The 14,159-nt window shown below is 35.5% G+C and overlaps 1 protein-coding gene across 1 annotated transcript in view; it reads right to left on the bottom strand.

Moving 5' to 3' along the window:
- The window catches only part of ripor1 (RHO family interacting cell polarization regulator 1), a 75,281-nt gene extending 68,808 nt beyond the window's left edge, over positions 1 to 6,473 (bottom strand). Inside the window, exon 1 of the mRNA XM_046864033.1 lies at positions 6,329 to 6,473. The gene's annotated coding sequence lies outside the window, so the exon portion shown is untranslated. The remainder of the gene's footprint in view (positions 1 to 6,328) is intronic.
- Positions 6,474 to 14,159: the final 7,686 nt, after the last annotated feature.

The following is a 14,159-nucleotide window of genomic DNA, read 5'->3' as shown; positions in this document are numbered from 1 at the left end:
AGAATTTGATGTCACTAAGTAACTTATAGACAACACAAATTTGGAAGATATAGGATACTCAGCAGTAATATAACTCCTTTGGCATATTTCACCTTTCTGCCAAAACCTATATAGGCAAAATTAGGAGAACACCTGACGTTCATACTCATATGTGCTTTTTATACTTCAGTCTTATGGAAAGGCTTTCTACTAAAGTTTGAAAGGTGGCTGTGGGAAAGTAAATCCATTCACACACAAGTGGAGTGACCCTGTTTAACATTCCACATTTAAAATCATCCCAATTGTGATCTTTTGGGTTCAGGTAGAACTTTCTGAATGCTACAAACAAAAAGACATATTATACAATTCTGTGCTTCCTGCTTGAGGCAACATTTTGGGGGAAACACACATACTTTTTTTTTGTTCACATTATTCTGGCCTGGGTATTTGCTCCCTTTTGTTTAAAAGGCAATTCACATGGCATACTTACTAACAGAAGAGGTGGTATAATTCTGCATATACTGGATAAAGTTTCTTTATCAAATTCAATGTTAACAAAGAAATTTTACTTTTTTTATGAATGATGGTAATTCCATATTCAAAGCATTGCAAACTGTAATCAACTCATGCCCTACATTTTCTATGAAACTAGTCACCCCACTTTATAAATCGGTCTTCCCTATCACCTGAATGCTATCATCTGGGTTCAAGCTAATACACACATGCTAGATCATGTTAGTGTTGTTACTAAGTCTACAATATTTTTCTTTTCTTTGGTTTCTCTCATTAGGGGTCGCCACAGCGGATCATCCGTCTCAATACCCCCCTGTCCTCTACAATAAAGTTGGTTATTTCTCATGAGGCTTAAAGGTTTCTCTGAAAGCAGATGCTACAGGATCTTAGTGTAACCCTAGATACTGGGTTATCACTAGATTCCCACTGAAGTGACATTTCAAAACTGCTTATCTTCTGAGATACACAGCCAAAATAACTAGACATGATAATGATAGTGTTAATGTCGATGATGATGCTGATCAAAGTCAACGTCATTCAGAATCACAGGGCTGCAAGAAAAATCCTTCCCAAAACTCATTAAAAGACTAATGTAGTTTTGACTGAAAGGGCAAAGAGCCCATCATTCTAATACACAGAGCACAATTCCTGTTCACTTTGACATTTGTTTTCAAAAGGAAATGACTGCATTATAAGCTGCAATACACCACCAAGAAAGCTCTGATGCTTACTGAGAAAGTTTGCATAATTATCATCTCGGTATCTTTGACATACTGGAGTTATGCATTTTGTTCACAAAGTGCACTTTCTGAACAGCAGAGCAGAAGGTTCTTAAATTACAATCGGTTCTTTTAAGAGAACTCTATCTCCAAACTCCAACTTCTCAGCAGTACTCCTGACCATCCTGCTGATTTTGGCTGTTTGGTTGTTTATCAAGCAGGAAGAGAAGTCTCTAATCTGGTTCACCACCTTCTTCACCCAGAACAGCTGTACCACTAAACCTTTCCCCTCGGCCTTCTCCAAAACTAAAAGCCCCATCTCTCATCCCTCAGACAATGAGGAGAGACCTGCCAAATTCCCCTTCAACTGTTCACAGTGCGTGTGTGTTTGGTGGGCAGGGAAAGTGTCATGGCAGAAGAGGGAATCACAGATAAAGTGACAACAGGGAAGAGAAAACAAACAAGGCATGAGAAACAACACAGTGAGAAAGACACACTGATGGACAGCAGAAAATCTGCAACAGTTTTTCAGGTCACTGAGAAAATCTATCAACATAAAAAATTTGTAAGCATCTTTTTTTGTTGTTGTTTTTTACTGTCACAGAAAAGGTTAATCATTGGCTTTTGTTACTCACACAGAGAGAACAAGATTGAGTTCTGGTCTGTGCTTCATTTTTAGGATAAGGTGCGCTTTCTTAGGTCATACAATAAATGCAATTAGGAAACACTGTTACTGGGAAAATACCTTCTTGTGTGGAAAGGATAAAGAGCTTTAATGTGTTTATGTGTTTAAGACAGCAAGAGGTGACCAGGACATATCATGGGAGAAGGCATTTGCCAAATAGCTCTGTGTTTGAATAGCACATAGGACCTACATCTGCCCTCTTTCACAGAACCTATTACTCTTATCAGCAACACACAGAAGTTTCATGAAGCACAGCCAACATTTTTTTGTAAAAAAAAAAAAATCACAGTCGAATTTACTTTATTTTTTAACCAATTCCTTACCCTGGACTTAGTTCCTTATAGGTGTATACTGTATTATTTCACACACTGTGCATGAACTGACAGCCCAAGTTGCTGGGAAGGTAAATAACTGAATGAATAGGTATCACTAAAACAGCACGTGATTACACACAGTAGTGTTGACTTTACACATTCTTAGCCCCTGGTCATCTCTTATCTCTTTAGCTTCTGTTTGGGAGGAGGTGCACTTGCACTACACACATCTATACCCATACCGAAGCCACACACATGACAATTACATTTCCTTCAGTTGAAGCGACAGGAAGCAAACATAGAATTGAGAAGGGACCTAATTTGTGCATCAGATGTTTCTAATGTTCCAATCGTAATGTGAGCTTCAAAGAACTTCTATTAAACTTCTATTAAACTCAACACAGCAGGGCTTTCATTCTAAAATACTTTCAGAAAACGAGACATCAAAATTGCATGGTGTAAACATATTACATGTGTGTATGTAAAATATTATACAGTATACACACATTTAAATAATCTGGGTAACAAACTCTGTCTACAAGATGAAATGGAAATTGCCCATGAATATTGTTTTTTTTTTAAGCTGAATTGTGAGTAACAACTAGCATTTAATGTTACATTTGTTAATGTTTTGCAGTTTTCTGGAATGCAGTATTGCATCTCAGCCTCAGCATATTGGCACAATTCACAGATGTATTCATGTTCAATAATATCAAGGCCAGTGGTGGCTCAGTGGTTAAAGCTCTGAGATACTAATCCAACATAGAAGGTTGTAAACCCCCAAAACACCAAACTGCTAATGTTGGACCTCTCTTTCTGCAATGGCCTTAACCATCTCTGTACAGAGTTGGTGCATCATATCTAACTTCCTAATGTTTGACAATGGTGGGGTTTCTCCACTACATCAGAATTTACATATGCAGATTAATAACCCAGTACTGATTCAACTAATGATACCAACTGGCAATCAAATACACACAGTCGAAGTGGGTGGTGTAATAACCTGTTAAATCATTTTTAAAGACAAAGACACACTTTGAGCATGAGAAATACAAAGAATAATCATTCTGTCTTAGGTGCAACACAAACAATGTTAGACAATTTTAATTAGACATTTAATTGACATATTTGAATTATATTTGTCTTTACTAATCATTTGTAGGTTTTGTACAAATTTGTGAGGCAGAATAATAAACACAAATGCAGGTATAGAAGTATAATTGGATTGTGTTTGGCTAAGACTGATATAATCACTGACTAATCAATAAACACAAGCCAGATAGTTAGTGAACACTTTAAATCGTTAAGCGTTCTTTAGCTACTCAGCTACACTTTTTTACACCATTGATTATGGCACAGTCGACACAACAAGCTTATTGTATTATCTTGACAATTTTATATTCATTCCAAATCTTCAAGCCAAATTGATTCATTTTGACTGACACAAATCTTTGCAGGTAAATATGGCCAACAAGAATTTGGACTGGACACTTATTCGTGCAGATGTGATTTTTGCCAACAAAATGGTTCAAAAGGCTCTAGAACCAATATTTGATGAAATAAAAAATATATTGCTATAAAATATTGATATAAAAAAATTATGTAATAATATTAAATGATGGAATATTAAATAAATATTAATAAGGCTACACATTAAATCATAGTCACATCCTATGGTCAATTAAATGAACAAATCCACTGATTAACCCATTAATAAAATGATTTAACTGGGATTTACCATTTTGAACACATTCTTGAAGGAAAACAGCATAGTTAGATAAGTGGTACAAATATACTGACCTGTGGAATGTTATTGCTATTTACACTGTCCCACATTTGACCCCAAAAGCTACCAGACTTGTACACATGTCCATACAGTTGTTCTGCACTCCTTGTTCCATTCATGTGACAAACCTTTCCCATACAGTCCCCAGTAATGCATTAGCCAAATATACCATACATGCCATGGTATCCTTCTGTTTCAGCTATTGACCCAGAGAAAAACAGACATCCTGGTCACAAAGTGGTTTTATGTCTTCCAAATTGGGAAACCTTCCAAATTCCAATACAGGGACATTCAAAACACATCCAGAATGAAGTATTCAAGCTGGACTTTTCTGAGACACCATTTTACAATGCAGAACACAGCACTTAATTTTATCAAATGTACTTATCCCCTAAAGGTCAAAAGGTTTGCATAAGGGGCTAAAAATGGTGTTGACTGTTTTAAATACCCAGAAAGCTATCAGGGGGTATTGACCTTTGACCTGAAACATAAAACAGAAAAAAAACTTTGAGGCATCTGTATTTACTCCTTCTATTCTACCCCTCAATTTAACGAGTTCAAAATGTTCAACATTTTGTATGGTGGGTTTTTCTATCTCTAATTCCCTTTGTACTCGACAACGAACAGAAATGTAGAATTGCCTCTAATGTATCTGTAGGGTGTAGGAGAAAACACTCAGACATAAAATAAATTCATTGACAATGTCAAAGGTCTCATTTGACACCTCCTAATCATCTCCTGCCCCGTCTGCATCTGACTTCTTGAATCAAACTTCTTAGATGGTTCTGGTTTTGACATTTTGTATATTGTTTCTAACCTGCAGTGCAAGCCTAAAGAAATATTTCTTTAGGCTTGCACTGCAGGTTAGAAACAATATACAAAATGCCAAAACCAGAACCATCTAAGAAGTATAAGCTTATTCTTAATACTGAAGTGCTGTCAGTACCTAGTCAACTAAATTCCAGCTTCTTTTGACAAGTTAGGCAATTTATTAAAACCATGATGATGATGATTAATTTGTGTCCGATATATCCTTTTGCAAAATGTGTTTCATATCAGTTAACATTATCACACATTCACAGCATACATTTAATGCATTTCTACCCATTTCATTCAATAATAAAAATGCAAACAGGACACAGGAAATGAAAAAAACAATTCTGTATATGATTCTGTATATATATATATAAATGCTGTAAATTCTAGTTTACAATAAAGTATTGTAATATGTACAATAACTGCAAATGTTATTTACACTAAAGTACTATAATCTGGTCAGCTGCATACAACTCAGCTGTAAGATCTTGCTCATACATGAGAGTTTGGAGATTCTGGTGTTAGAACACACAGCCTTTTGCTCTGTGACACAAAGCTGTTATCATTGATCCACCTAAATCCCAACAAAAACACAGCTTGCTTGTATCAATTCATCTACTTCCTCTAAATTTACTCCCCTAAAAGAGTGCATTGAGACAATGCATGCTAGATAAACTAGTTATGGTGGCACAGTCAGTTTCATGGCACAGACACAAAGGTTGCGTTTAAACAAATCGCCCTGATTAGGTCCTTGAGCAAAACCTTTTAGCTCAGTTGTGTCCTGCATCAACCAAATGAATAAATGTACTGGTTTATTTGTTATTTTAGGCCTTGTGAGGTATTAGTGTTTGAATGCAAATATGTTTCACAATTGTTTACTGTAAACTGAACAGTAGTTATTAGCAAGCCAAAAAAAAAATGTGTAGGCCAGTATGAGCATTGTTACTAATACTCAAGACTGATGTATAATTAGATGTATAATTACACCCTATAGGAGATAATTAACAACATTTTATACTTTTATAAGAGGCAATTTGTTCATCAAAAATGTAAAAGAGCACAGCTAAAGGAAACTGCTGTCATTTATACAATATTTCTTATGACCGTAAAGATTCATTCTGGAATGGGAATTTGTGCTGTATGGTGTGTATTGAGGCTGTAAGCTCACCACTGATCTGGGTGGTAGGATGAAAAAAATGTGTGTGTGTGTGTGTGTGTGTGTGTGTGTGTGTGTGTGTGTGTGTGTGTGTTAAACTAATGGACAGAAGCCAGTATCCTCCTTATTCATCTAAAGGGAAGATCTCAGCCTGGCTCAGGATCCTCCCAGCTCCTGCAGGATTTCTCTGAACTGTCCTCACATGCAGTGTAACTGTAACTGTAAGGTGCAGGGGCTTTAAAAACCTAAACCACAACATCTACTCTTCTTATTTGTAAACAACCAGTAAGTAACATCAATTAGTGGGACTTTTTTCTCTTTAAAACCTTAAAACGATTTCCAATCTTAAAATGATCTTACCGTATTAAAGAACGCTGTAATCCCCGAAAAGTCGTTGTTGACCTTCTGAAAAACGGTTCAAGGGTCATTAGGAAGAAAGCAACAGAAATGCCAGCGTGAAGCCAGCGTGAGTGTGTGTGCGTGTGTGTGTGTGTGTGTGCGTGTGTGTCCGCCTCCTCACTCCTCTGCACTTCTCTGTTCTCTCCTCCCTGTGCACAGCAGAGGCGGGAGGTTCCGCATAATCAGCATGGCACAATGAAACACCAACATTGAACACTCATCAGCCTTTTCTGTAATCCTGGAAGTACAAAAACTCTTGTGTGATTCAACATCAACACGAACATCTAGGCTACAGCGTTTCCCAGCTTATAATAAAATAATTCTTATACCTGGCTGCGAAAAATAACAATAGAAACCATCATAGAAACTCGTTTCCAGGGCAAATACCTTTACAAACCATAGTCTTCTAACCATTACAACCATCAAAACCAAAAGGGGAAACCACTGAAAAAAAAAAACATATTGTTGAAACATATGGAAATCTGGATGCTTTATTGTCTCCAAATGGTCCCTAATGTTGTCCAGTAGATATCAATATATGATCTACAAGTTGCCAAACTGTCCTACTGACCCTTAATGTCCATCATATCCATGTGAACAATACATGCAACAAATTCCCACTAGATACCCATTGAGACAAAAGTACTGGTTAAAACAATACACTTCACATTATAACCATAAAATCATATCAATTCTGTGAAGGTTTCTATTGTTTTTCTTTTCTACAGGAGGGAAGTGTTGTGGCATCATCACTCTTTCTGTGCAGACTGCTTGTTTACTCGAATCATTGATTTTGAATGTGAAAGATAAGCTGATTATACAGTTCTTATGTATTAGTAATTAAGGTGATGTGCACACCTAATTTGAGCAACCTAAGAGACCAGAGAAGTGTGGATTGTATGGTCGATGATGATAAAACTTCACCAGGAAACAGTTTAAAAAGGATGCACTTGTTCTTATTTTTAGCAAATATACTCACAGAACAAACATGGAGTTGGTTGTCAACAAATCTTTGTAAACAAGGTCAACATCCATTCAAAACTTTGAATAAAAGATAAACAAAAACAACAGAAAAACCCATCAAAATTACATGCAAATAAATGCAAATATATGCAAATAACAAGGACACTGTGGTTCACCTGCATGCAAACTAGTTCACGCTGAAGTGCAACTATGCTACACTATCATATCCAAATACTGGGAATTATGATAAAGAATATTAAAATCATGAATAACGCAGGTCCCTGCACAGCTAAATTTGATTAAACATGATTGTACATAATAGAATAAGAGTTTTGTAATGTCCATTACAACAAACGGCATACTTTTTGATGTGATGCAAGATGTACACGTGTGACATCAATTCAGTACAGTGTTTAACTGAATAATCAGGACAAAATTGTGAGCAGAGGTGAAAAGTAAGCAAGGCATAACCAAGGCATATCATGCTGATGGCTTTGGTCACTCGAAACAGAAGTTATTTGGAGTATACTGATATTTAGTATATAAGTATACACTTTATTAACCTTTTGATCATTTATACAAGAATATAAGGGTTAAATGTGTTTCCAGAATAGCAGAACCTGTGCTCCTACTAGCTTTATTATTCATTTTGAAACTGTATTACTGTTTTCCCACCAATCACTGTTTGACAGTACTGACAATACTGGTGGGAAAGGGAGGATGACCAGTGATTAACCGTGACACTTTTTTTTTTTACATCCTTCCTCTCTTACTCAATCTTTCTTTCCTTCAGCCATTTTCCTTTGACTTTTATTTCCCCCTAAATCTGTGGCAAAACAGATTCTGTAAAATCATGTTTTTTATCATAATCCTGTGGTCTTCTATTGTCATTAAATTATTGATTTATTCCTGAATAGTCCTTTTTGCTCTGACTTCCAGGAGTACCTTAGTTTTGGTATCTGTTAAGGCAAAGTTAAGGTAAAACCATCCTAAAATGTCACTTTTATGAATCCTTATTATGTCGTGTCCCAGAAATCAACTTTTAAACTCTGGCTCACATTAACACATGACCCTGTATGAGTGAAAAGGTTGGAAGAGAAAGCACTTTTCCTGCTCAGCGTTTCTGGTATGTTTCAGGTGCACAAGGCAATATTCACAAGCAGTGAAAAGAAAGTATGCAAGAATGCAGCTTTTGTCCAATCTATGAATACCAAGTAAGTGTGTCACACAAGGATCTAATACTGTGGACTGTACAGTATATGTCCAGTGCAGTGGAAATCTTACTTACTATAATCTCACAACAGAATGAGAAATACATCTTTAATGTGTATTTGTGTAATTTTAGTACAGGGGGTTTATTGTCACAGCTGATCTGAGGTCTACTATAATATGTAAAACTGATGGTGCTATTACTAGTCCAAAGGTGAAGTTAGTCAGTATTAAGTAATCACTGGGACAGTAATTATGGAAATGGTGACAACTGGTGAGATTGCTAGAGCTGTCAGCTTCACTTTAAATAATCAAGGCTCACAATACATTAGTCCATTCTCTTTCTGTCCTGTGTCTAACCTTGTTGCTGGCCCTTTAGGTAGCTTATGGCCAGTATTTTATCCTGGAAGATGTTCACTAGTTTAACACATAGGAAGCATCCAAACGATCGAGAGCAGTTGTCGAGTCTTGTCCACAAAGAGCAATTTATGGCTTCAGGTCTTGATTCTAACCAATCAGGTGCCATATCTGATGCCATTAAATGAGTTGCTCTTGGACTAATCAGCTGTCATGTGTGGTTCCAGATTTGTTGGAAAGAAAGCATGTGGTCACACTGGCTCCACTGTGGATAGGATTGGACAAAAGTGCTTCTGAGGTTTCTATTAAACAAAGCAACTTTCTGTAATCTTAACATACCTGACTGAATAAACAACTCTCTTGAGTTGGGTAGAGTTAAAGTATAGAAAGCATTAAACTCTGCAAAGCTTTTGTTTGAAACCCCAAATCAAAATAAATGTTTTCTACTCTGTCTACCAATCTTTATTAGCTATCCTGATAAATGTTAGACTTAAATGGTCCTCAAAGTTAAAAGTGTGTGGCACAAGTAGAAAAAGCCCTGGGGTAAGTGAAATTCAATTAAACAAGTAATGACAGTTTCAAACTAAAGTCAGCATTTAATTCTTAAATAAAAATAAAATCAATGCACTGTTGTTTTTTAACTGGCAGGTAATACGACGTAAGAGCAAGGCAAAGCTTTGCTTTGTGTTTATTTCATTTTTCGTTTTATTTATTTATTTTTTAATTGATCTATAGCGGCCATGTGTCACTTACAGGTTTGGTAATATTTCAGTAAGTTCAATTAAAGTAGTCACTACCATATATTCTAAGCCTGTCCTCTTCTGGAAGACTGAGTGGTAGAAAAACTTTATAGTACATTATTGCACAGTATGAAATTAGAACATTGAGTAATAGCCCACTTCTAGTGGTGAATCTAGAATCTGTTCTGGGAACAGTGGGTGCAAGTTGGGAATACTCCTTCGATGTAATGCCAGTTTGTCAAAATAGACCATGTACACAAATTAATACTTAGTGATTCACACATAATGGCAATTCAGCATGGCCAATCCACCCACTAGCACGTTTCTGAAAGCTGCTAGGAAACCCGACAATCCAGAGAAAATCCACATAAAATATGAAACTCCATACAAACAGAAGTTCTGGGGACATGACATACAAATAGCTCATGCTGATGCATTTTATTTTACTACTTAAAAAAACAAAAATGCAGACAGTATAGGATTACCTGAAAATGAGAAGACCGTACCAGTACTTTACTTCTCCATCAGCCAATTCTTTTCAAAGTTTTGACAAAAAGAGGTACAGTTTAAAATGCAAAATGTGATCACCTTAAACATTGACTTGGATCCATTTGAACTGTGTACTACTGTTTAAGTATCTCTTTTTTATCCATTTTATTAAAGACATTTCTGTTTTACGGTTTTTCTTACACAAAATCTGCAAAATATTGTATGTTTAATGGCAAGAAAATCTAAATTGTGCCATTTTCGACTGATTCTCTTGCAATACAAATCTAAGATAAAATGTATAGCGTTAGTGCTGATTCTGCATAGTCTCAAAGGAAAAGTAGGATGAATTGTTAAAACTGTTTTGTGCACTAGATGGCACACGTGAGGCACAAGTCAGCTGACTTTTATTTTTCCTGTATTCCTCTTTAAAAGTTTAATAAGTTGAAAATCTTTTGGAAAAAGGTGGAACCACTGAATGACATAGTAAAGCTTACAGTGTCTGTGATTATTAAATAAGCCAAAAGGGAAAAGAGAAAAAACAAAAGGCAAACGATGTGTCAGAAGCTTCCCATGTGTCTCCAGTATCTCTGCCTGTAATCCAGCCAAAGTAATGGCACAGAAATGAATGACGTCAGCTTTAACTTCAAATGGTAAATTTCAGTGGCACCTGTAAATTCTATGCAGCATGTGCTCGGAAAATAAGACGGATGAACAGGTAAAACATAAATAACAACACAAGTGTGTAACATACATAAAATAGACATAGTATAAAGGACAAATGAATGCAATTGAGTAGTAAAGGTCATAACATTTATTTAATTAATTGTATATTTTAAACTATATATTCTAAATAATGGAAAGGGACAGCTAAATATCAAGGGGAACAAAGGCTGCTTCCTCATCAAGTCAGTATTTTACTACTGAAATGTTCTGTACAGTCATACATGATTTATTTTTAGATCAGCCAAAGAAAATAGCAGATGTTCACCAAGTTATACATGTTTCTGTCAGTGCTGTCTGTGTTATTTAAACAATAAATGGGGGTTTTACTTTATTCACTGATGTCCATAAACAGAAACACTTCAGTGAACTCCACTGAAATTCTCATCATGCCTAATTAAACGTCACAGACTGTTACCACAGCTTTTCAGGGATTTTCGGTGTTTTGAGCCGTTTTTTGTGACTCATGTGAATCATCTGACCACTTTTGTAAGTACTGGAGAGCAGCGGAAGGGTCACTCTCATTAAGGCCAATAATAATACCTTGTTTTTTTTCCCTTTTTTCTATAGTGTTCTTTAAGCTGTAAGCCTGAGGAATGTTAGGTAGGCAGATGACTGGCTGATGAGCTGGCGGGTCGAGTCTGGTAACATGCTGAGGAGATGTGGGAGAGCAGAGAGAATGTGGCGCCCTAGGACGCACCGACCGCTCTGACAGCATTACTCACATACACACACAAACACACACACATTTACACACACACACCCGAGCTTAGGAATCCTGTACAGCATTCCACATCACATCCCTCACAACCTGCACAGGTTCCTAATAAACAACCCCTATGCTTTACTTTGGTGCTTTAGGGCTGTACAAAGTATTCCAGCACTTGTTCCACTGTTTTACGTGAAACATTTATACAACTCAGAAGTACCATTTCCTAGATCTAGCTCAGGTCTGGGGAGTGTGGTTTATATAACCCTTTTACTCCTCTCATGGAGAGATTGATTGAGTTTAAGGCATCCACTAAAGCCTTCACAGAAAGTCTGTGAACAGATGCAGTCAAGATGTTTTGGGCAGCATTTTTAAAGTTACCATCAACTATTGGTGCAAATACATTTTCGAAGAACTGAGTTGTTCAAGGACAGCTGGTTACTTGAAAATGTATTTGCACCAATAGTTGATGGTAACTTTAAAAATGCTGCCCAAAACATCTTGAATGTAGTGCTGGCAGATTGTTTGTGTTGGCGTAGCTTGCAAACACCTCTTTGTTTTATCTGAGCTATGTGACTGTGATACACTCAAGAAATGTTTTTTTTATCAGGACGAAAGATTGATTTCATTTAATGCTCTTATTTTTCTTCTTTGGCCTTGAAGCTCCAATCAACTAGTAACATCTATTATAGTATACCATGGTGGACTAAGTACACCATTCTTATACTTGTTTAAAAGTATAATTAATCTTCTTAAATATCCAGATATTTAATATATCACCAGATATTACAATTAACATGTAGTGAAATTAGAGTAAATGTATCCCAAAATTAAAATCTTACACTGACATTACTTCTCCCAAATCTCATATTTATATTAATTGATAAATTATAAAAAATATGCATTATATAGTATAGAAAAGCATACCTGAGTAAAGTAACACAGTGCACCACTGACAGAATAATTATTTCACATATATTTTGAAATAATAATTTAATTCAATAATGAATAATGTGTCATAACTTATAACATTTAAGATTTACTTTAAATGTCATGGAACATCTGTGAGACAAAAGCAAAACTCTCTCTCTCTCTCTCTCTCTCTCTCTCTCTCAAAGCATAAAGAAAAACCTATTATTGTTAAAAAAAAAAAAACAATGACACAGGCGACTGCTTCTATAAATGTTGAACAAATGTCTATACTAATAATCGTAGATTATTTAAGGATCAATTTGTGAATAACCCGTTGAAAATACAATATAAAAAAAACTGAGACATAAAACTATTACTGTCAAATATGTCAAATACTTTTGTTAACAGAATATTTTCAGCACTTACTGTTAAAAATATTTACATCTGTAAACATCTAAATAACATCCATAATTCAAAATCTTTTGTTAAAAATTACACAGACATATTGTAATGTCTTTATTCTGTTTCATACTATTTCATGAAACCATAGCAGAACAAAGTCAATACATGTTAATATTGCAGTGTATCACTCACTTATGTAGACTGGAGCTGAGAGGAGTACCTTAACATAGTCTGTAGTTACCTTGGTATTATGTCATAACAAGCTTTATTCAGTTTTTCAAACCATAGATCATGTTCAGGTGAAAGAGTTCATGTAAAAAAAAAAAAGCGTGTGATTATTGCACACAACACACACATGCACACAACACACACACACGCATTCTATTAGTACTCACGTCATGTCCATAGAGGTGTTCTACAAAAGTATGTAGAGTTATCACAAATAAATAGATAAGCTCAGAATGACAAAAATTCCAGAAATGGTTAAAAAGAACCTATCCACAAATGTAATTGCTTTGTGTCTCGTGTATACTTCGACTTGGCAGCATACAAATGACTACACTGTACAGTATCTAGGAAAACTACATCTAACCAGGAAACACAGTTAAAAGGCTACATGAAGCATTCTGGGTCATACTTACATTATCAAAATTACAAAACATCTACATGGTCAAGAAAATAAGATATGATTACAGGAGACATATATATATATATATATATATATATATATATATATATATATATATATATATATATATATATTTTTTTTTTTTTATTAGCATTATTTTTTTCTTTTCAATCATTTTGTTTTTCTTTCAGATACAACCTCTAAGTCAACTGCCATTTGATTACGGAGTGAATTACTCTTGCGGATGATTTCATGGAAATGTTTTAATGAGGTTTCTACAAGCTTCTCTGCAGTTGTGATTTAGTAGTTTCCATACAAGTTAGCTTTCATAATCACTTCTTTTCTCAGTGAACATGTGCTTGAGAAAGGAGGGGCAGGAGTAGGAGTGCTGCATATCTTATCTGTTGCACTGCCAAACAGGCCCTTTCAAATTGCTCACATTCTTCTGCATACTTCACCTCTACAGCTGGAAAATGTATGTGTGTCTCTCTTACAGGGAAACTCTGATTTAGCATGACAAAGCCTTTTATCTGTTAGTTATAACCATCTGTATAAAATATTTAAGCTCTAAATGATCAGCAGTATTTAGTAAAGGCCCTGGGATGTGTGTGCACATATGTGTATATGTGTTTAACCCAAATTGTTTTATGTAAAAAGTTTTAT

Source organism: Silurus meridionalis, chromosome 13 (assembly GCF_014805685.1).
Source record: "Silurus meridionalis isolate SWU-2019-XX chromosome 13, ASM1480568v1, whole genome shotgun sequence".
NCBI lineage: Eukaryota > Metazoa > Chordata > Actinopteri > Siluriformes > Siluridae > Silurus > Silurus meridionalis.
Note: the sequence above shows the minus strand (reverse complement) of the source record. Positions and strands in the feature narration are given on the sequence as shown.